General features: G+C 45.3%; 1 protein-coding gene across 1 annotated transcript in view; it reads left to right on the top strand.

Moving 5' to 3' along the window:
* ST8SIA1 (ST8 alpha-N-acetyl-neuraminide alpha-2,8-sialyltransferase 1) overlaps positions 1-22,562 on the top strand; it is a 602,520-nt gene that overhangs the window by 50,600 nt on the left and 529,358 nt on the right. The window lies entirely within an intron of this gene.

The following is a 22,562-nucleotide window of genomic DNA, read 5'->3' as shown; positions in this document are numbered from 1 at the left end:
GGGTCTGGCCAGGCAGCTTCCACGGCCCCAGCAATCAAAAAATGTGGCTTAGAAAACCCATGGTGCTAGAGTCACAAAATGACAGATGTCAAAAGCGATACAGAGAAAATCACTTAATTGAGTGGAATGCATTACGGGAAGGTAACAAATCCCAACATAATGATGCCGAACAGCTTCTGTCATCTGTTTGTACTCTGTTGGCAGCGCACCACTCTGAGTCATGTGAAATGTTACACTTTAATCATAAATTAAGATTAAGAGAGCATGTATTGATAAAAACACTAGAAACATACAATTGAATTATTTGCACACTTTTTGGCATAAAACAAATAATCTTCAATAATATTCAAAAATGGGTCCTGTTAAAGAAATATGGCAGAGACAAAATATCTCTATAGTGCGTTCATCATTTGAAACCATATTTCAGTTGTGCTGGTAAGTATTTGGAATGTTCTGAGTTGAGGGTTCCGGTAGTGCAGTTAGAATCGCTTGGATTGAGGCTTACAGTCTTCTATGATGACTGTTCACCGCATAAAATAAAGCAATGTTTTCTTCACATGTTCAGTTTATGCTAAGAATGAACCACAAAACCTTTGTGGGGATATTGTTTCCTGGTAGTCGATTGACATCAACTACCATTCAGCTGAGTTGAGTTTAAAATTGTACTGCATGGAGGCCGAATTTATTCCAGTCAAGAAAAATCTGACAGGGGAATGATTATCTCAGCCTCCTTGTCTTATTCCTTCTTTGGGAAAGATGTTGATGGACAGGAACAAGCTGCAGTCACTTTTGTTATTTTGGAGTTTAATGTTCCTGAAGGAGTGAGAAATGAGTTACAACAAACATATGTTATCATGTCTCAGGTGAAGCAATGCGAGTAGGAAGGTTATTCCAGTGTCAAGACGTTGCAGGTTTTGGTGCACATGTGTTGAGACATTTCAGAGACATTAGGAGTCAGTTGTATTTTGTTGACTTTATCAGGATCTAGTGCATACTGCCAGAAGGGATAAACACCCAGATGTTGAAGGTGAATGCTGGTATAGCTGCAATGAGTAGATTGTTCAGAGGTGTTTTTTAGTGTTTGAGCATGGGCTTTGAGGCTGATAAGTGGGCATGTAATTGTGATCTTGGTGCTTCCAGTAGCAATGTGTTAAAAGTGGATTTGGCACCTTTAATACCTGTGAACTGGCCTCAGGAGGAGTGGCAACAGTGATCGTTGATATCTTGATATTTGTATCTTATTTCAATGTTTCCACAAACTAACCATGTATTATTTCTGTGGTTGTTAATTACTATTTAAATCTGTGGTGACATACAGTGAACGCGGATGTAGACATTTTTAAGAAGACTTTTTTTTTTAAACAAGATAATGAATACAGGTAATGATATGCAGCTTGCTTTTATTCAGATAAAAGTGCAGTTAAGTGAATACAGTATCAAGCCCATCATAATGTGCAGTACATGATCTGCAATGTAATTCCCATGTTTCACGTTCAAAAAAGTTCCCAAGGAGAGTTTGTAGAGTAAATTGAAGAGTGATATTCCACAGTTGGATGTTAGAGACCAAGGCCCAGATGTGGGTCGCCTAATACCGGTATTAGGCTACTGAGATGTAGGTGGCCTCAATTACAAATTCGGTAATTTACCGATTCGGTATTTTAAGGAATCGGTAAATTACCGATTCGGTAAATACCGAATCATACCGATTCGGTAATACTTACCAAATATTTACCTACATAGCATTTACCGATTCTAAAATACCAAATCGGTAAAATTCGGTATTTTAGAATCGTTAAATGAAGATTACCTACATCTGGCCCAAAATGTGGTATTATAGGATTATGTCAAATTTTACAACAGGAGTGTCTCCTATCAAGTTATTCAAAGACAGTACTCTTGTATCAAGCATTTGTCTCTGCGAATAAAGAACAAAGTGCAGATGAGAAAGAAACACAGGGGTTTCATGTTTAAAGTAGGTCTGAGACTGAAGGGTAAACAGCAGACTTCTTAAACATTATGATTTTTAAAAAAAACTGAACATCCCCCTCTTAGTTTGTGGTTTATGGTTCTACAATAGTGAAGTGGTGACCAATAAAAAATCTACATTTCTGAATCCTTTTGAAGTAGTGATGTGAGAACATAGAATGTTGGGCATGTGAGCCTGTATCCCCATCTTACTATTTCAGGTTACTAGTTTTCTCTGGGTATCTTCTGGTTCTCATTTTACTATTCCTTATCCCTCCCAAGTGTTTCTGCATTGTTCTGGCATCATTTACTTTCAGTGGCTCGTTATATCCATCTTCTATTCTTTTGCAGCCAATGGCCTATTGAGGCCTTCATTATGTTCCTTCTGTTAATTACTGCTGATGTTCGCCTACATTTTTTGGATCATCACTAGATTGCACTGTGTCACTGCCTTTAATCTAATTTTACTTACTAGGAGTGAACGAAACCCTGGGCCTCCAATGCCCACCCCCTCCTCTATTGCTTTTACAGAGCTGCATGGCAGTTTGTGCTTTTAGGGTGCTGTTATATGTTACATCTGTCACTTTTTCTATTAAAATTTGTGGTCTTGTTTTTCGAAGGGGCACGCCACTCGTGCATTGGTTTATGAAGCCTAACTCTCGAATATGTAATTTTAAAAGCTATAATGTTCTCACATTTTTGTAGTATTCGTGAGTTCCGCTGCCTTTTGACTAGGTTCATGCTATAGAAATATCACATGCGTACCTACATACACACATGCATACAAGCCACATTTAACATGGGATTTCATATGCCACAGCAACTTTTTTCTGGCGCTATTGAACTTGGTCATTCTGACAGAATCTTTGGGTTGTGGGTTCTGTGGTTGGGTTCACTTGGGCTGAGGATCAGGCTCTGATCGGACGTTTTGTGGGCTGCGTACAATAAATGCCTATTTTCTTCAAATGCCCCTATAGTTTTACTTGCTTTACAGTGTCACTTCTAAGCGCAATAGCAAGGCGACCTCCTCTTGAGTGTCCCTTCTTTATAACTGTTTGGGAGCACAAGAAGCTCGAAGTGGATTTTTCAGACCATGTGGGTGGTGATCCATGCCACACCAAGGCATGCAGAAGAGACACTGTGACCTTCCTTTTCTCTTAGAATTCTTGCTTTAGTTCTCCACAAAAGTTGAAAACAGAATTGCCCACTTACCTATTTACTTAGGAGTTCAAAGGACAAATAATGTCTTACTGTTCCTAAGCCCCTTTGCCTTTACGTGCGTGCGTACCACAGCACTGCAACAATTCACCAGCTAAGGGCCTGATTCACTAATATGTTTCTATTAGGAGAGGTGACTTGTACTTGAAAGACTCATGGCTTACTCCTGAATGGCAGGACTATTCCAGGACTACACCAGCAGAACACTTGGCTTACTCTATAGTCGCTAGCGTGTTTTGTGTGCGGTTTGAGGTGTCATTCTGATACTTCTTTAAATTACTCTTCATTTTCTGTGAGACGCCAACCCGGAGGAAGTCACTATTTTTTTATTAAGTTTACATTCAAATTGAACTCTGTGCACCACAGTGTATTGGGTGGTAACTACAACATGGAGCTCTTGGACAAGTGTTCTTTTTGGGTGAGGACTTCGGATGAGAGATCGCTCACCGGATTAAGAGATAGTCTAACTGCTATTTATTGTAATACTTGTGTGCTGCTTGCGGAGTGGTTGTTTCTTGTCCCAATTGTGGGTTTCCTGCCCAAGTGTATTTTACTCTCATGTGCTTCTTTAACGTTACATGTCGTGTAATGGTGTGTGGGATATGTTTTTAAAGGTTGTAGAGTCTTTTAGTCTATCTTGAGCTTGTTTAGTTTTATTCTGCACCTGTCTGGTATGCTCGTTGTTGTGTGCTGGTGGTACAGTCTTGTTTTTCCTTCTGGGGCTTAAGATGTTCTGTTTTTATAGGGAGGTATGTACCCTGTTACGTTGAGGTTGTGGGGAGGTGAGTACCCTAGTTCTGTTTTCAAGTGTGTTGTTACCTATTACGGTGAGGTTGAGGGGTGGTAAGTGCCCCAGTTCTGTTCCTAGGGTGCTGAGTACCCTTTTGCAGTGAGGTTTGGGGGTGGTGAGTGCCGTACCCCAGTTCTGTTTTACAGGGTGGTCTGTACCCTGTTACTGTGAGGTTGTGGGGTAGTGAGTGCCCCAATTCAGTTTTCTAGAGTGTGAGTGCCCCAATTCAGTTTTCTAGAGTGGTGTTTACCCTACTATGGTGTGGTTGTGGGAGCTGAGCGCCCCAGTTCAGTTTTCTGGGGTGGTGCGTACCCTAATATGGTGAGGTTGTGGGAGCGGAGTGCCCAGTTCAGTTTTCTAGAGTGGTGGGTAACCTACTAGGGTGAGGTTATGGAGCTGAGTGTCCCAGTTCTGTTTTCAATGGTGTTGTATACCCTTTTATGGTGTGGTTGTGGGTGGTTAGTACCCAATACTCTGAGGCATAGGCTTGCTTGTGTTTTAAGCCATGCTCTCTCAATGCTCATTTCCTTAATTTTCCCTAAGGGAGGGGGATGGTGTGTGTTTATGCATGTATATTTTGGAAGTTGTTTTGCATCTACATTTTGGAATGTTCCTTCCATATTTCCTGATGTAATCATATATGTAAATTTCAAGCATATATAGCTTGGGGTGTTACTTTTCATGCATGTTTATGTTTGGAATGTTCCTACCATCTTTTCTGATGCAATGTTTATAATGATGTTTCCACTCTTGTGCTTAATTTTGCTTTTAGTTTCCCTAAGGAAGGGGGATGTGTTATAACTTACTTGTTGCCATTCCTCTTCCCTAGCTATGACTTCCCTACTGCTCAGCCAGGATGAATGTTGGAATGTGTGATGATGTCATGGAGTGCTTGGGAGCTTGGTTATGTGTGGAAGTGTCAGTTGGTGCTGAGGAGCAGTAAGGCTTCTCCTGGTAGGGCTATTCTTTCATCTACTTATCTTCTTCTACCTAACTTACCCTGGAACTAAGCTTGAATAAAGCAATCCTGTTTTATATACCTGGCTCATGGACTTTCTTTTTGCAACACAAACATGCACACTTTATACGTACCAATGTGCAGCAAGATAAAGAACAGACGGCAGCCAAATAATAATATATTCAAACTCTTATATTAATTACTAAACTGATACACTTTAATCAAAACTTTTAATATTTTCATTAGATACAGAAGAAAATAAAACCCATTCTTCTCTACATTTACGATGAATCATCAAAAAATCGAATCATGAATTAAAAAGTGCTATAATTTCAAACTTAAACACAGAGTAAAATAATATATTGTCGATCATTACATATCGTTTCTAACTACTTGATTTATAATGTGCGAAACCAGATTAATGTTATTGTGAATTTCTCACCATCAAGTAGCACCGACCCCAAAAGGCTAATAAAAGGAAATTGCAGTGGCTTCAAACGCCGTTTTTAGGTTTCGACCTGGCGAGGGGCAAAGCCCCTCCCAGATCGAAAACTTTTGTTTTCAGTAGGGATGTTTGGACCGCCTCTGTTTCCAATTGGCTAGCTCCATAAATGGAGACTAGCCATTGGGAGACAGAGGCTGTCAATCGCGCTTTCTCTTGAAAACGCGATTCGGGGGCGTTTCTGGTGCTTTTTTTAAGCCCCGCCCCTTTGTCCCGGGCCGCGCTGCGATTGGCTGCCGGCCCGGGACACCCCCGTGACGTCATTCCCGGGCCGCGCTGTGATTGGCTGCTGGCCCGGGACACCCCCGTGACGTCATTCCCCGGGCCGCGCTGTGATTGGCTGGCCGGCCCGGGACCTGACTTGTTTCTTCAATTCCATCAGAGGTTTAAAGGCAGCCAGGCGCAGTGTAAACACGCGTGCATCAAGTCCCTTGGAGCTGTCTGAAAGGCGGGTGCCTGCCTGCGCTTTGAAAAACTCCAGCTTCATAGTAGGGAAGAAAGACTGGCAGATAACGGTACCTGCTGCCGTCAGCATCGAAGACAGACTAGCGGGGCCTGCTCGCCCCTCACAGACATGGCGGTGTCGCGTGTCGTCACTTCCGCGCCCTGGCAGCCCCTCCGCACTCAGCTCCCGGATCCCCGGCGCTGAGGGAGAGAGCGGCGGCCGAGCTCAGCTCTCCATGCATGGAGCGGCGACCCCGCCCCTGGAGGGCAGGGGGGTGTCTGAATAAGGTGAGTAAATGATGCACATCCAGGAGGTGTGTACAAACTGCTCCCCGAAGCCACCACATTCACCGCGCCATTGGAAGCGATTGTACTCTTTAAACACATCCCCTTGCCCACCCTCTGACATTCTGTTTCCCTCAGTTCCTAAATTTCTCCTACAACACACCTTTGTGTGATATGTCACTCCCTCGCGATACCTATAATGCCTTGTGGTGGTCCATCACGCTCCACCCCGATATCGCCTCCGAATCAATAGCGGCACACTTGTTAAAGTTTCTTATGTAGGATGAACAGGCACACAAGTTATATTAAGTTATAGTAGCTGGTGGAGAAATAAGCACTTTGAAACGAGGCACTAACCAAAAATAGAAGCTGACAAAGAGAGAAAGAATACCGGGTCCATGTCAGTTTGTCGGTCTGTGCCCGTCTGTGTGAATGTCCATCTGTCTGTGTCAGTCTGTCTCTTTCTTCGGTGTCCGTCAGCCTGTCTGCATGTTCATGTTACTTTGTCTGTGTCTACCGGTCAATCTCTTCGGCTTTGTTTGTCCGTCATTGAGTGAGTATTTCCGTCTCTCTGTCTGGAAGTTCATGGCTGTTTGCTGGTGGTGGTGCGTATGCATGTGCATGTCAGTTTTCTTCGTGTCTGTGTGCATGCGAGTTAGCTTGTATGCACATCCATGTCTGTGTTCACCGGTCTGTGTCTTTGTCCGTGTGTCTATCTGCCTTCCTCTGCGCCTCTGCCTCCCACTGTCCGTGTTGTTTCACGCATCCTCTAGCTCCTCCCCACCTGTCCCCACTCCAAGGCACTTGGCTCAGAAAACCAGCAAGTGTAGCTCTGAATCACAGGTTCACAACACATGCAATGAGATGTGCTCACGCATCAGAGTCGGAAACACCAGGGCACCCTGGCGGTTTCACTCAGAGGTTTATAACCCCAAGGAGTTTTCCACTCACATTTTAAAAGGTGGACAGAGTTTGCCAAGCGCGGTGAGTCAGAACGCAGCACTGTGCCTGCCCGGCTCACAGCCGCAGCAGGAATCAGCCAGACAGACAGCTCGATGAAGTGGAATAGACACAGGGATGTCAGTAGTCTAGAATGGCATAGACAAACAGGAAGTACAGAGTTATTTGTGGCCTGGACTTCCGGTCTTATTTACCTTCGATGCCCTGACTTGCAGTCTCAATAGCCTGTAAAATAACAATAGACTATTTCTATAGGGTCAAAGGCGGGGTGGGGGGACCAGTACTGGTACAGGAAATAGGTCTGGCGTTGGCGACCAGCCTTATGGCTTTGCCAGTAACTTCTTATATCATGATTTTTGTCAAACTTTATGTTTGGGCGAGTGCCAGGCCTTCACTATTATACAAAAAAACACATCTACTGAAAGTCAAAATATTTTCTTGGTCTCAAAGAGTAAGCAGTGCCATTAAAGTCCCTGGCACAAAGCGAGCTACTTTGCATGTGGGTGTGCGACTTTTGTAACAGAGCTGAATGTGTCAATCACAATGAAGTTAGCCTATGGGTGAAGTGGGCTGCCCCACTGATCTGTCAGCTGTAGTGAATGAATGATGTTTTGTAGAGAGCGCAGTTATTACTCCTAGGAGTGTCCGGCACTGCGGGTGTGCAGAACAAAAACCAACAGAACACCTGACCTTTAGGACAGAACAACCATATCCTACGCTTCTTATGAAATAAAGATTCCGACTTGAGAATGCGAAGATCCACAGGAAGCTGGTACCAAGCCTTTGCAGTCAAATAAGCAAAGGAGCAATCCCCCTTTCTCACTCGCCGGTACGGTGCAGCGGCACTTCACATCGGTTCCTTTGAAGTGTCGTAACTTCCTCCAGGGAGAGTCCGGGACTCGGAGGGGCAGGGGCACCGGGCATGAAGGGTGTGCGCGTCTCTGACAGAAGACTGAGCCCTGGGCTTCAATGAGCTGGCTCCTCCTAAGTGTGTCAGCTTGTCAGGTGCTGGCGGGGGGGGGCGCATCACACTGTGAGTGGCAGCGTAGGGTCGGGTCTACACTACTAATCACTGCGTAGGTGTGGAGCAGGCCCACCGCCTCCATAGTGTGTGTGTGCATGTGGGTCCAGGCTGCCTGGGAGGGGAGGGGAATCAGACGTCAGTGGCGAGCGTCTAAAGGACAACTAGGGCTGAACTGCTGTGTGTGTAGGAGGGTCCTTACTGCCCCCTCACCGTTCAATGATACCATGGGTCCTGCAACCCGCTCTCATGCATCAGCCAGGTAACTAGGGGCGTCTGGAAACTACCTCCCAGGGTCAGGCCCACAGGGGCACTGCTGGAAACCTAAGGAACTGAGAGTGTGTGGCTTTGGGTGTGTGTGTGTGTGGCTCTGGGTGTGTGTGTGTGTTTGGCTCTGGGTGTGTGTGTGTGTGTGTGTGTGTGTGTGTGTGGCTCTGGGTGTGTGTGGCTGGCTGTGTGTGTGTAGCTCTGGGTGTCTGTGGCTCTGGGTGTCTGTGGCTGTGGGTGTGTGTGTGTGTGGTAGTAATTGCTGTCTGCTGAGCTCGTCCAGTAGGGTAAAATAGGTCTCACACTTGCGAGAGATTAAGCTATTGGCAATGTAAATGACAATGCCATTTATTTATCTGTTTTCAAAACCAACAAATAAATACAAATTTTGTCATTTACAATGCCAATAGCTTTAACTTTTGAAAAGGCGAAACCGTTGCATTGTAAATGCTTGTTTATGCTCTCCTTCCCTTGCCTCTGGTCCCCCAGTCCAATTACAGAATGACTCCTGTGGGTAATTACTTAATTGCCCATGAGTCTAAATGACCCCTAATTTAAAGCAAATAAATGTATAACGTGCTCCCTGTGAGCCCTTGGATTTAATTTTTTCACCTACATTTACCCTAATTTAGTTTGAAATTGCTTTGCATTGAAACTTTGGAGTTTACTCAAATAAAATTATTCAGTTACGATGTTGATTTAAAAAAAATCTTAGGAAAAAAGAAAATGTGCATGACTACGATGTGCATGACTACGAAGCAGTGGTTAATCGAATACGTTTTTCAAGTCAAGCCTGTGTTTTTTTGTATTCATAAGACTCAAATGCTCCTAGTTGTGAGAATCCTTTTATTTCAGAGCTGCTGAATTAATTTCATGTAACAAATGAGGAAATATTCAGTCTGTACCAACTGGTAATATTGGAGCTATTTTTAAGCAGTTTGTGCATGAATCGTAATACTGCAATTACTTACAGGTAATAGCATTGCTCTGAGTCCTTCTCCCGCTGTGCTGACACAATGTGCGTACAATCTATATGCCACATCTTAAAAACCCTTGTGAAGGTAATTGGTCGACCAAAATATAATTACTTATCTACATTCCTATTTGATGCTCAAATAACACAGGCTCACCTGACCTTTCCCTCAGATTACAGGTTTCATTTTTACCATGTGGATAAGTGGCTTCTGCAAGGACCAGTTTGGTGTGGCACACTGGCTAAGCACACCTGCGCACCCAGGGTCTTCAATAATTGATAGAGGTGGGCCTACCACAGAATTAACGCAGAGAACTGAGCCAATGCAGAACCAGGCCACTGGATCAGAGCGAGAGGTCAAAGGTAATTCCGTAGGTTGGTCTAGGAACCCAGGGCTTGATTTTCTGGGTGGACAGTGATTAGCATGTCTTCACCCTCAGATAGAGCCTTCTATCCAAATACTTGAAGATGTTGGAGAAGGAGCAGACATACAATATTGAAATGCACTGGAGACAGGGAAGAGACTCTGACACTCTCATGGTGCGTTGATATTGAAAATGGACCCGTTTTACTGATTGAGTTAAGTATTTCTAGAACAATGAGTATCACTTGAGGACCTCATCTTCTTCTCCCGCACAGCATATTCTTTATCCATTACAGCTCTCAATTCCTCACTTGGGAATCAGACCCTCTGCAGGGGTGAACAGCCAGGTGAAGCCCTCACTCTTGAAGCGCTCTAATAACTTAAGTATCATCTGCCTCGCGCTCTCTGCATAATCGCGCTGGGAAGCCCTCACTCTTGAAGCGCTATAAAAACTTAAGCATTATCTGCCTCGCGCTCTGTGCATAGTCGCGCTTTGAAGCTCTCGCTCATTTACATTTACATTGCAGCGCCTTGGATACTGTTGCGCTTTGAAGATCTTTATCGTGTAGCACCTAGGAAATCCAATTGTGCTTATTTATTAGCGCTGTGTATTCATTCATCGCCTAGACTTCTGTGTTTGTGTAACACTGCGTGCAGCTTTTAGGTGCCTTAGATAGATTGCTGGAGAACATTGCACTGTGCCTTCGGTGTTTGTGTTTACTTTCATTCCTCCATTTTGTGTTTGGCTCTCCCCTGACCCGCCTCTCTGATCCCGCCTCCCTGCTGACCCTCCCACGCTCCGCCCCCTCCACTGTCCATTAATGTCAGATGTCCCAACGCGCAGCGTCCACGCGCTTCGGCCACGCCGAAGGTGCGCCAAAGGTAAGCCCGTCTACGCCCGTCCGCGCCTGGACCGCGCCCAGCGCCAGACCCCCTGTCCCTCGTCCCTCCCAGCCCCCCCGCATTTCCTACGATGCCGCCACCCTCCTAGCCCTCAACCCTGGTCGCGCCCCCAACTGCGTCCAAGCCGCTCCCGGACGCACCCATGGACCGTTCTCCTGCTTCTCCTGTAAATTCCGCGGCACAGACAACATCTCTGCTACGACCACACCACAGATTCCCGACCCCAACCACCTAGAATGCATCCTTCTCAACACCCGCTCGGTCCACAGGCACGCCATTGACCTTTGGAACCTACTAGACACCATCTCTCCTGACGTCGCCTTCCTAACGGAAACATGGATGAACGCTTCCTCCGCCCCTGACATCGCCATCGCTATCCCTGATGACTATAAGATCACACGCAAGGACCGCACCGACCATACAGGAGGCGGAATAGCTATCGTCCATAAGAAATCAATCCGCATCTCAACCAGCTCTGACGCCAACCTCGCTAACTCCGAACACCTCCACTTCCAGATCCACATCGACCCCAAGACAACTCTTAGAGGCACCCTCCTCTACAGACCACCAGGACCCCGCGCAAAATTCAGTGAAGACATCACGGACTTCATCACCCCACACGCGCTCCCCTCCAAAGACTACATCCTCCTGGGAGACCTCAACTTCCACCTCGAAAAGATCAACGACCGCAACACCGCCACCCTCTTAGACAACCTCACCAACCTCGGACTTAAACAACTGGTCACCTCCCCCACCCACATCGCAGGTCACACACTCGACCCTATCTTCACCTCCAGCAACCATGTCTCCTTCAGCCACACTACGGATCTCCTCTGGACTGACCACAGCTGCGTTCACTTCACCTACAATAAGCCGAAACCCATCAACCACCCCCAACCAACTCTGCAAAGAAACTGGAACAAAATCACCTTCGACCAGATCTCCTCATCGCTTCTTCTAAACCCTCCAGCCCTCTCTTCTAACGCCAACGAAGCCGCCTCCAACCTCACCCTTTGGTTATCCAACACCGCCGACACCTTAGCACCACTGAAAAAACGTCATCACAAACTTGGCAACAAGAAGGCCTCATGGTTCAACGATGACCTCAAGAAATCCAAGAAACTGTGCCGCTCCCTTGAAAAGGCCTGGAAAAAAGACCCATCCACCAACAACAAGGATGCCTTCAAAAGCGCCATTCGTACTCACCACCAACTGATCCGAAAAGCCAAGAAAACAGCATTCAAGGACCGACTTGACAACAACGCCCACAACAGCAAGGAACTTTTCAACATCGTCAAGGAATTTTCCAACCCCTCGGCCAACTCCAACGACATCACCCCCTCTCAAACCCTCTGCGACTCCCTAGCCTCTTTCTTCCACAACAAGATTGCTGACATCCACAACAGCTTCGACAACCAACCCGGAAGCCAACCCACCCTACCATCTGCTGACCATCTTCCCCCCGTTAACTCCCTTAACGCCTGGAACCCAATCTCCACTGAGGACACCATCCGCCTGATGAACTCCATCCACTCTGGATCCCCCACAGACCCATGCCCTCACCACATCTTCAACAAAGCAGACTCAGTCATAGCTCCGCACCTCCGAGACGTCATCAACTGCTCCTTCAACTCTGCCACCTTCCCGGAAGACTGGAAACACGCTGAACTCACCGCCCTTCTGAAAAAACCAACAGCACACCCCACCGAACTCAAAAACTACCGCCCCATCTCGCTTCTCCCATTCCCGGCCAAAGTCATCGAGAAAGCTGTCAACAACCAGCTCGCCGCCTTCCTCGAAGCCAACAAATCACTCGACCCCTCACAATCTGGCTTCCGAGCCAAACACAGCACAGAGACCGCCCTCATCGCAGCAACAGACGACATTCGAACTCTACTGGACAACGGAGACACAGTCGCCCTCATCCTCCTCGACCTCTCTGCAGCCTTCGACACAGTCTGCCACAGCACCCTTTTACAACGCCTCAGAAACATCGGAATCCAAGGAAAAGCACTAGAATGGATCACCTCGTTCCTCACCGGAAGAACCCAGAGAGTCCGCCTCCCACCATTCAAGTCCGAGGCCTCTGAAATCATCTGCGGCGTACCACAAGGATCCTCACTCAGCCCCACCCTCTTCAACGTATACATGAGCCCCCTTGCGGCCATCGCTCGCCAACACAATCTCAACATCATCTCCTACGCGGATGACACTCAACTGATCCTTTCTCTCACCAGGGATCCCAGCACCGCCAAAACTAACCTACACGAAGGAATGAAAGAAGTCGCAGAATGGATGAAACAAAGCCGTCTGAAACTGAACTCAGACAAAACAGAAGTCCTCATCTTAGGTACATCCCCCTCTGCTTGGGACGACTCCTGGTGGCCGGAAGCCCTCGGAAAAGCACCCATCCCGACAGACCACGCACGGAACCTAGGCGTCATCCTGGACTCTTCACTCTCAATGAACAGACAAGTCAACGCCGTATCCTCTTCCTGCTTTAACATCCTTCGCATGCTCAGAAAAACATTCCACTGGATCCCCTCCGAAACAAGGAAAACAGTCACCCATGTTCTGGTCACGAGCCGACTGGACTATGGAAACACCCTCTACGCAGGCACCACCGCTAAACTCCAGAAGAAACTCCAACGAATCCAAAACGCCTCAGCCAGGCTCATATTAGACATCCCACGCAACGAACACATCTCTGGCCACCTTAGAGACCTCCACTGGCTACCCGTCAATAAGAGGATCACTTTCCGACTGCTTACCCACGCACACAAATCACTCTACGACATCGGACCAGATTGCCTCAACTCTCGACTATCCTTCTACACCCCCTCCCGCCAACTTCGCTCTTCCAGCCAAGCCTTCGCCACTGTACCTCGCATCAACAAGACCACCATGGGAGGCAGATCCTTTTCATACCTGGCTGCCAAAACATGGAACTCACTCCCCGCTTACCTTCGCCTCACCCAGAATCACCTAGCGTTCAGAAAGCAGCTTAAAACGTGGATATTTGACAAATAATCCTCCTCCCCTTTCCTTAGCGCCTTGAAACCCTCTGGGTATGTAGCGCGCTATACAAATTTTTTGACTTGACTTGACTTGACAAGGATAAAGATCATTACGACGTGTATGACTTACACAGTACACTGAACTTGATCACTTGTAGGTGTTCCTTTATTTTATATTTTAAGGTGAATGAGCAACGCTGAGGTAAAATAGTTTGTCCAAGATCATATTTTTGGCCAAGTGTGGGCCTTGACAGTTAGAGACCATGAATTCAGGCATATACATTCTCAGCTCTTTGTCTAGTATTGTAGGTAAACCAATGATTTTTGTGTTGTTGTCTTTCATGAACTAAATTAGTTCCCTATGTTCAAAAACGCTGTAGTGCAACACTTATGCAATAAATTACTGATCAACCTGACATCATGTAAGAAATATATATATATATCCTTTTTTTAAATTCTTTTTAGTAACAAAAGCTCGAGAAATCACATTATACAGCGTCAATGCCGTGAGTACATTAAATTCCATACACAGAGAGTCATAAACAATACTTTCTTTGGCAGAGCAAGCTCCCATGGTATCCATTTTCATAAAACTATTTTGCCCCCCACAGCCCTCTATATCTTCTCCATGGCGCCCACACCTTTTTCCATTTCCGAGCACACCCCCTACTCTTATACACTGTTTCCATTCCTCAATCAGAGGGGTGCCGACACCCCCCAGTTTTTGGCGATGATGTGCTTTGCCACCCCCGCTGAGAGTGCTAGCCATATGTAAGAAATATAAAAAAAATTAAAAAGTCATGTGTGATTTAACCAAAAAGGGGGTAAGAGCACAGGTAAGAGTGATTATATGAAAAACTAGTGTAAATCAAGTTACATGGGTTGAAAGAAATATATACATCATGTTTTCTCCATAATGCCAATTTAAATTTAAGACAGCACATCATGCCGGCATCCTTTGACTGATGTGACAAAGCTACTTCAGAAAACCCCCCACGATTCACTAGTTGTACTAAAGGCAAGAAGGAGGCACACAGCATGACCAGTCTCTGGTGTCACATTTTCTAAGTGACAGAGATATGTGAAATTCACTGTGGTTGATGGCATTATAGTTTCACTTTTCTCATTTATGCTCATACTATGTTGAATGCCAAGATCTTCTATTATTAGGATCCTGTTTCTGGAACCGGGGATTGGGGAGCAGTACCTTTGCTTGGTTGAGGGTCATATTCAAAATTCATCCTATGATTGAACCAGACTGAGGCATTCGGCTTAAGCTAGTCCGGGCCTCGGTTGGCTCACCTATCTATAGTGGTAGATCTCTGCTCCTTCTGTGCTTTAACGCATACACACGTGAGCAAGTTCATTTAAATCATGACATTCCAATTTTTAAACAGCATTCCTCAGTCAGAGCTTCAGCATCCCTTGCTTGGGCATTGTTATGGTGTATAAGCAGCATCTCCAGTTCTACTTAGTTCGAGCCTGAAGAGCACTTGCTGGTCCAGAACAGAAGCCCGCCCACCACTCAGTCAAAACACCAAAATATTTGCGCGTAGAAAGTCCTTGCTTCCTCAGAACTCGACCATATGTCTCTACCAGCGCACCTTAATCCTGACCTGCAGTTCCACAGGCGGTTTCACTGTGGACCCCCACACAGCTCTGCCCATTCTGAGCGCTGCCCTGTATCAGCCCGTGCTAGTCAAGTACTCAAATCCACACACAGTCATAGCAATGCAACTCAAACCCGATGTGTAGAATCCCTTACTATTTCGATCTGCTGGTGATACTGCAGCTGTACAAATCCAGTGCATATCTCACCTAAGGCACGCCTTCTACTCCTTTCTTGTTAGCTGGATAGGTGTGTGGAGCAACGGTCAATGAACCTGGCTGATCCTCCCTCCAACTGAAATAGAACTGTGTCCACCCAGTGCAACACCCTAGCGGATTGGTTGTTTGTCCTGTGCTTAGAAATGCGCCAGCAAATTTCTCATTGTAATTTGTGCATTGAATTCACGAGGGGAATTCATCAGCACTCTGATACATGCGTTTCTCGGTCACCCACATGAGGCCATGGTTAGAGTATTAAGTAAGCCCCATGGTCAGAAAACATCCAGTTATTTTTGATTTGACTGCATAGAGTGCTGTTGACAAATTGCAGCATTATATTTTCATGCTGCAACATGGCTGGACCCAGGCTCGGATTTCCATAGAATATTGCCCCTGATATCGGTTGATAGTGTGGGGAAGCAACATTTTATTGCGCTAGCTTGCGGTACAAGTTACGAGGGAGTATTTGAAGTCATTTGGTGAAGTAGAAGATTTTATTTTGGACTGAGTTTCCCTCTGTGGGAAATGCCTTTGTTACTGGGCACAGATGGTGATTTTAGGCCAGAAAGGGCCCACACTCTGGAAATCCGCACCAGCCACGAACGCGGGAATAGGGGAACCATTTTTGGTACAACTTTGCTAGTTAATTGCTGAGAGGTGAATGACGCATTTGTGCCTATAATAGCAGCACAGTTCGCACTACTGATAATTTTTTTTTAACGATTACCTACATTATGCCTCCTATGTGGCGTTGCGACTGAACAAATGGAATGCGTTCATTATAATAACATGAAGTTACTCATATTTAGTTTCACGACCGTATTGTTTTTTTAAAACATATTTTATTAACTTTTCCCAGAAGTCACCCATACACTACAGCCGATGCCCCCATTTCACCTCTCGCAGGTTCCGTTGTACATTATCAAACTCTGCGTCCATCTCATTATCAAGCATGTCACTGTTTACCAGACAATGTCTTGAATTTACATTTGTCACATGCCTTCTCGCATAGTCCGGTGCAAGGGAGCGGGCTGCTCGTCCATTCCAGCTGACCCCCCTCCCTCATAGTTCTCCCACGTTATTACAATTTGTGTAAATTCCCTCAAGTGAATCAACAGCAGCAGGTTCCAGCGGCTGCTGCCGGTTAGGAAGAGTGGGGGAGGGGGATGCAAATGGATGCTGGGTGGGTGCCTGCAAGCAAAGTGAGTGTAAAGGAAAAGAAAAATTAACTACTAACCTTGCTTGCTGCACGACTCCGTCATGCTCCTCGCTCCCTGTTCTGCTCTGTCTAATCAATTCCTCTAACCAATCCTTGAGCTGCTCTCATGCTGGTATGGAGCAGTTGGCTGGAAGCTCCTTCAGGCCCTGGAGGCTTGTGCTTGGTCTCAAACCGGGAGAGCTTCAAAGTGTGCATGTCACTTTGGCAGGAACATGACAGCCGGCCCAAGTGAAATGTGCACTTTGGAGCTTGCAGACAGCCACTGTTCCTGTCGCAGCAGAGGACACACCTAGCATGTCTCCGGGATCTGGACTGGCGCTGCTGTAGCGCGACCACAATGAAAAAATAAATGGGCAACAAAACCTCTTCATTGCTATTTTATTTTTTCCTGCGTGGCTTGCAGTGGGTGGGGAGGGGCGCAGCTCCCCACCCTCGAGAAGAAACTGTCGCTGGCAGGTAAATTGGGGTCTCTCATCTGACTTCTTAATAAATTACTCTATACCCGTATCCCACTCCACCAGTCTAGCACGCTTGCATGTCCTGATGTCTATAGAGCAATGCATGCTATTTCCATGACCAGTGAACCTCATCTGCTTCCCATGCCTTAATCTGTGGTGGTTCTGATGCTTTCCAGGGCATTGCTATTCAACGTTTGGCTAATTCTAGCATCAAGTTCACAACCCTGCTTAGAAGAAGCATTCAATAAGCACACAGGTGACACAGGCACCGATATTTCTATGGCATTGTTCATATTAGTCACCACCTCGCTCCAGGACTCCTGATGAAAAACCACTGGCACATCATGTGGTGCAGGTATGCATTGAGTGAATGAAACCTTGGACAAAGTGTTCTTCTTATTTTAATCGGAGTGAAGTAAACTCTGTGCAGGAAATTATACATCAATTTGAATCTGCTGATTCTAGACACATGGGCTGCATATGCTACTGAGATTTTCCAGGCCTCATCGCTTACGTCCTTAACCATGGCCTCCTCCCATGCGCTCTCAAACCTGTTAGTGGCTGCCATAAAACCTCCATCATCTGGCTATATAACTATGAAACTACTCTACGACCCATTCTCCATGTAATGATTGCCTGGTACTCAATATCTATTGCCAGGAATTACTCTGGTGCTATCCATTCCAGAGTCCCTCTTCCACTTCCTTAAAGTCCCTTAACATCCTGTGGGTACATATCTCCCACCGTAATAGACAACAGATTCTCCCACAAATCTCCCGCTGATTCAGAATGTGTGCCTGTCGAGCGCTTCAGGCTTCTGATAGGGATTCTTGTTGGATGAATGGAAGCCTCATCTTTTTATTTAGTGGATCTATCTTCTCTAGCAGTATATTGCCACTGTCAGTATTTAAGGGGTTTGTTTACTGATGGGTCTCAGTCCAAAGACAGTGTGTGCCCCTCAGCAAGTATGGTGCTGTGGCTGCTCTCAATAGCTTTAGCACCTGGCCCTCTGATTTGGGCACCCATTTTCCTCCAATTGTGCTGCGATGTAACAGCATTTATAGGTAGGAGAATCAAGTCCTCTGTACTTTTCTTGTCGCTTTGATTTAGCTAGTGTTACCCTTCTTTTTCCTCCTTTCCAAAGCGACCCAATTAACTGTGTGTCCAGGTCTTTAAATAATGCGTGGGGGCAGTTCTACACATAAGTATAGAAAACTAGACAGCATGATCATTTTGGAAAGGGCTATCCCGCCCATCATCAAGAGGGGGTTTTCTATCCGAAACTGTATTAAGTTCCTGAATACCTATGTCATCCTCAAGATTTTACAATCTATATGGGCTCTATCCATATGCTAGACTTCAATTTGCTTAGTACCTAATTGTCATAATTGCAAGTTTCAAAGGGGTGGGCTGCACCAATGTAGTTCCGCTACACCAGTGTTGCTTGGAATAAATATGACTACCCGCAATTTACTTTCAACTACCATCGTCCCACGTTTCCACTTGCTTTATTTCTGGTATTCGTGTTTATGGGTCTTTAAGATACATTAGAATGTCAACTGCATGGAGGGAAATTGTGCGTTTTGATCCAGCCACCTACAATGTATTCACTGTCCCGTATCACCTGAACTTCTCTACCAGAGATTCAATGGATAATGCAAAGAGTATGGGCGACAGAGGGCACCCCTATGTTATGCCTTTTCGTAGTGCCATACTTTTGAAAATATCTATTCTGTTCAGATTCTGGTTAACAGTTTAATCCAGCTGAGCTCTGCAGGCCAGATCACCTTTCCACTAAACCAGCATTTACAAAGGGCCTCCCAGGAAGTCAAAGGCCTTTACATTATCAAGTGCAGTCCCTGATGCAAGCAGTCGGGTACCCTACTGAGGCTTCCATCAGCACATGAAATAACATACTCAGGTTTTGGGATGTGCTGTGACCCAGCACAAAGCAAATTTGGTCCGGGTCTATAAAGGCTAAGACCACTGGAAGCAGGTCAGTGGCGTCTACACTGTACTTAGGACCTAATAGTCTGCATTGAGCAGTGCCAATGGCCTATATGATGCTTTGTCCACTGGGTCTTTGTCCTGCTTAGGAAGGACCACGATTACCGCCTCTCTCATGGTTTTTGGAAGTGTTCCTTTATCGTCACAGTCATTAAACAACTCCAGCAACGTTTTGACTCGGTTGGGTGCGAATGTGTCATAAAAATCAATCAGTAAAATGTCTGAGCCTGATGTTTCATTTTTAGCCATTGTACATGTGGCTTCCCGTATTTCTTCTATTGATATCAGCTGCTCATGTGTGTCCTTTCATTGGGTAGAAGTTATAGATTTGTTAGAGTTAAGTGCTCATCAATTTGAGAGCACCACTGATGGTGTTTAATAGTGGAGTTGAGCTAAGCCTCTTTAAAATGCAAGTCCTGGTTCAGGTGATTTGTTTGTACATTATTTTCTGGTAGCCCAAATTATTATTTATTTCCTAAACGTTGCTTTGTCTTTTTATAACAAGCATTTGCAATGTAATAGATTTCGCATTTACGCTAGTTTAAGCTATTGGCATTGGAAATGACAATGCCTTTTATTTATGTTTTAAAAACCAAAACATAAAATAAAAGGCATTGTCATTTACAAAGCCAATAGATCAAACTTGTGTAAATGCGAGACCTATTGCATTGCAAATGCTTGTCTTTCTTTTTTTAAAGAAAGTTAGATGGCATTCTGTAGTGAAAAAGGGAAAACTTTATATCATTATGCTACATATTAAATAAAGTACATTTCCTTTGATGGGGGCACAGCTATTGTATATGGTTAACTTTAAAACAATGAAAACCGTGGCAAAACAATCAAATGTGGTGCTCGGTTTCTTTAAATCACAGGTATGCACATTTATTCGAGCGATAAGCTCAACAACTGAAAATATTGTTTGTGAGCATTAATTTGACAGAACTGTCCACTTGCATATCTTTGCTCTGGTTTGATCCATTTAATAGTAGATTTTTTTTATTGTGCTTATTATGTATAGTTTTTAAATTGAGATATTATATAAATGATGATAAACCTTATCCTGGACATCTTAATTGAGAGGTCCTCAAGCTACTCTTGTAAGGGGGTTCACTTTTGATTTGTCCATGACAATCCACTCTGCGCGTGCGCTGTCCTTGATGGACTTTGTTGGTTACGAGCAGCACTTGAGGTGTATGTATTCAGACCGGTAGTACGGCCAGGCTGCTGGTGCCTTGAAACGCACTGTGATTTAGGTTCTTGCGAGAGAAAAATGACTTTTCTTAAAAATTGAAATCATCTGCTGCCGGGTTTATGAATAGCGCTGAGGATACGCTGTGTATGCATTTATACATAGACGCCGTTATGCTTGTTTTGATTGCTACAAACGGCGTGTTTTGATATTTTTGTGAAAGGCATGAAATTGTAAGATTTTGCCATTGAGAAGTTGCAGATGTAAATGCCTTGACTACGGGCTGGCATTACAGATTGCTGTGGGTTTCCATGGCAACGCTTCCTCCAGCGAATAAGCCTCCAGTCCTGAGCTGTTTTTAATGTGAGACCAGACAGCTTTCTGCTGATCTGGAGGAGTGAGTATACCCATGTCTCCAGACAAACCAAGGGAAACAGAAGACGCACATAGTATCTGTTTCTTCTGAGGGACGGGGAAAGGGAGCCGCAAGACCTAAAAGGAATAGGCGCCGTTGCTGCCCATGGGACAGCGAATCTACTGCGTGTCTTGCTCATGCTGCTTGCACGCGCCAGTACGCTCTGTGATTGGTTGACAAAGTCCACCAATCACACTGCTTATTTGCAAGATGCCAACCAATCACAGAGTGTACTGGTGCGTGCAGACAGCGTGAGCAAGACATGCTGTAGACTTGCTGTCCCATGGGCGTGTAAAAAAAAATAGGACGTTAACAAAAACCCGCTCAACACCAATCACAAACAAAAGTTTAACATAAATATCAACATTGCCCAATTGAAAGCATGGGCGGTAACAGAAGTCCCGCTACACAAAATACTTTACCCCAATAATCTCGCTACGCGAGCAGCGCTTGCACGCTGCAACGCTAGGCGAGACCTTAAAATGAAAAACAGATGTCTTTGCAATAAAACATCAATCATGCCAATAGAGAATAGCAAATATACTCACACAGTGACTCATGTAACACAGAACGAATGCTCTGATTGCTCTATTGAAATCTTATCAAATATCCCTATTTCAAAGATAGGTAATGCAAACTGTTTTTGTTAAAATGGTTATGTAGCGGGATCACTGAAGTATAGACTGAATTTACAAAAATGAGAGTTTGACCCTATTCACGGGCATCAGGTTCACCTCTGTACAGTGACAATATTTGGTAATTATCTTCTTGGATTTACGAATAGAGTCACAAGCCAAAAGAATGGGCCAGCTTTGAATAGAATTAGAATATATGGTCATATCTAAAAAAAAAAGCCAGAATATCATAGCTGGACTATTGGTTGACATAAGTAAAATCCCCTAAATATCCTTTACAAAAATATCGCCCGCTTGGAGTTAATATTGGAAAATCTACACCCAAAGGGATAAATATTTAGCAAACGATATTTAGGGCGGCGGTGTTTAAGTAAGGGGCTATTTCTGACTATGGTATTCTGACACACCTGCTTATCTTCAGTATTCCATTTCATCTTATGCAAAACCCATTGGTTTTGGCTTCTACTTTTATTTCTTAAATATTATTAACACCTCATAGCAGAGGATATTTACAGATTTGGGGACCTGGGTCATAAGGCGACTGATATCAAGTGCCGCCTGTTTGGTAAAGCAGCACCCATTGGTGCTCCGCCCCGGCAGATGGCTAGTGTAGCCTTTGGGGAGGAGGTAGAAGTCCAAGGTGGGTGGGGTACCGCAGAGATGTCCCTTGTGTCTTTAGGAGACTGTGAGGTGGTCCAGAGAACCAACTGCCCAACAACACTAAGAAATATGGGCAGTGGGTGACCATCAATGGCCAAAAGCTGATGGCTCTTAGAGACACAGACAACAGCTGTCAGGTGTCACCTGGTGTCTCAAGAGCAGGTTGTCCCCCATGCATTTTGCCGAGTTGTTAACGCCGACAACACAGAGAGTCATTGTCCAATGGCTCAGGTTCCCTTTGAGTGGGTGGGGGGGGTCTCTGGTACTCTTCTTGTAGCTGTGAGGCCCGCCATGCCTGTTGACTGTTTGTTGGGGAACGATTTGGAGAGCTCACCTTGGGAGAAGGTGGAGAAGAGTACTCACCTGAGGATGGTGAGTCTGCCTGACTGAGCGTGTGTGACCACCCGGTCAATGGCAGCCAGTAGGGGTGCTCAAGAGGACCTGGAGCCTGAGAGGGAGGCCCAGGAACCTGCCTTACAGAGAAG

The sequence above is a fragment of the Lissotriton helveticus genome, chromosome 1_1 (genome assembly GCF_964261635.1).
Source record: "Lissotriton helveticus chromosome 1_1, aLisHel1.1, whole genome shotgun sequence".
In the NCBI taxonomy this organism is placed as follows: Eukaryota; Metazoa; Chordata; class Amphibia; order Caudata; family Salamandridae; genus Lissotriton; species Lissotriton helveticus.
Note: the sequence above shows the minus strand (reverse complement) of the source record. Positions and strands in the feature narration are given on the sequence as shown.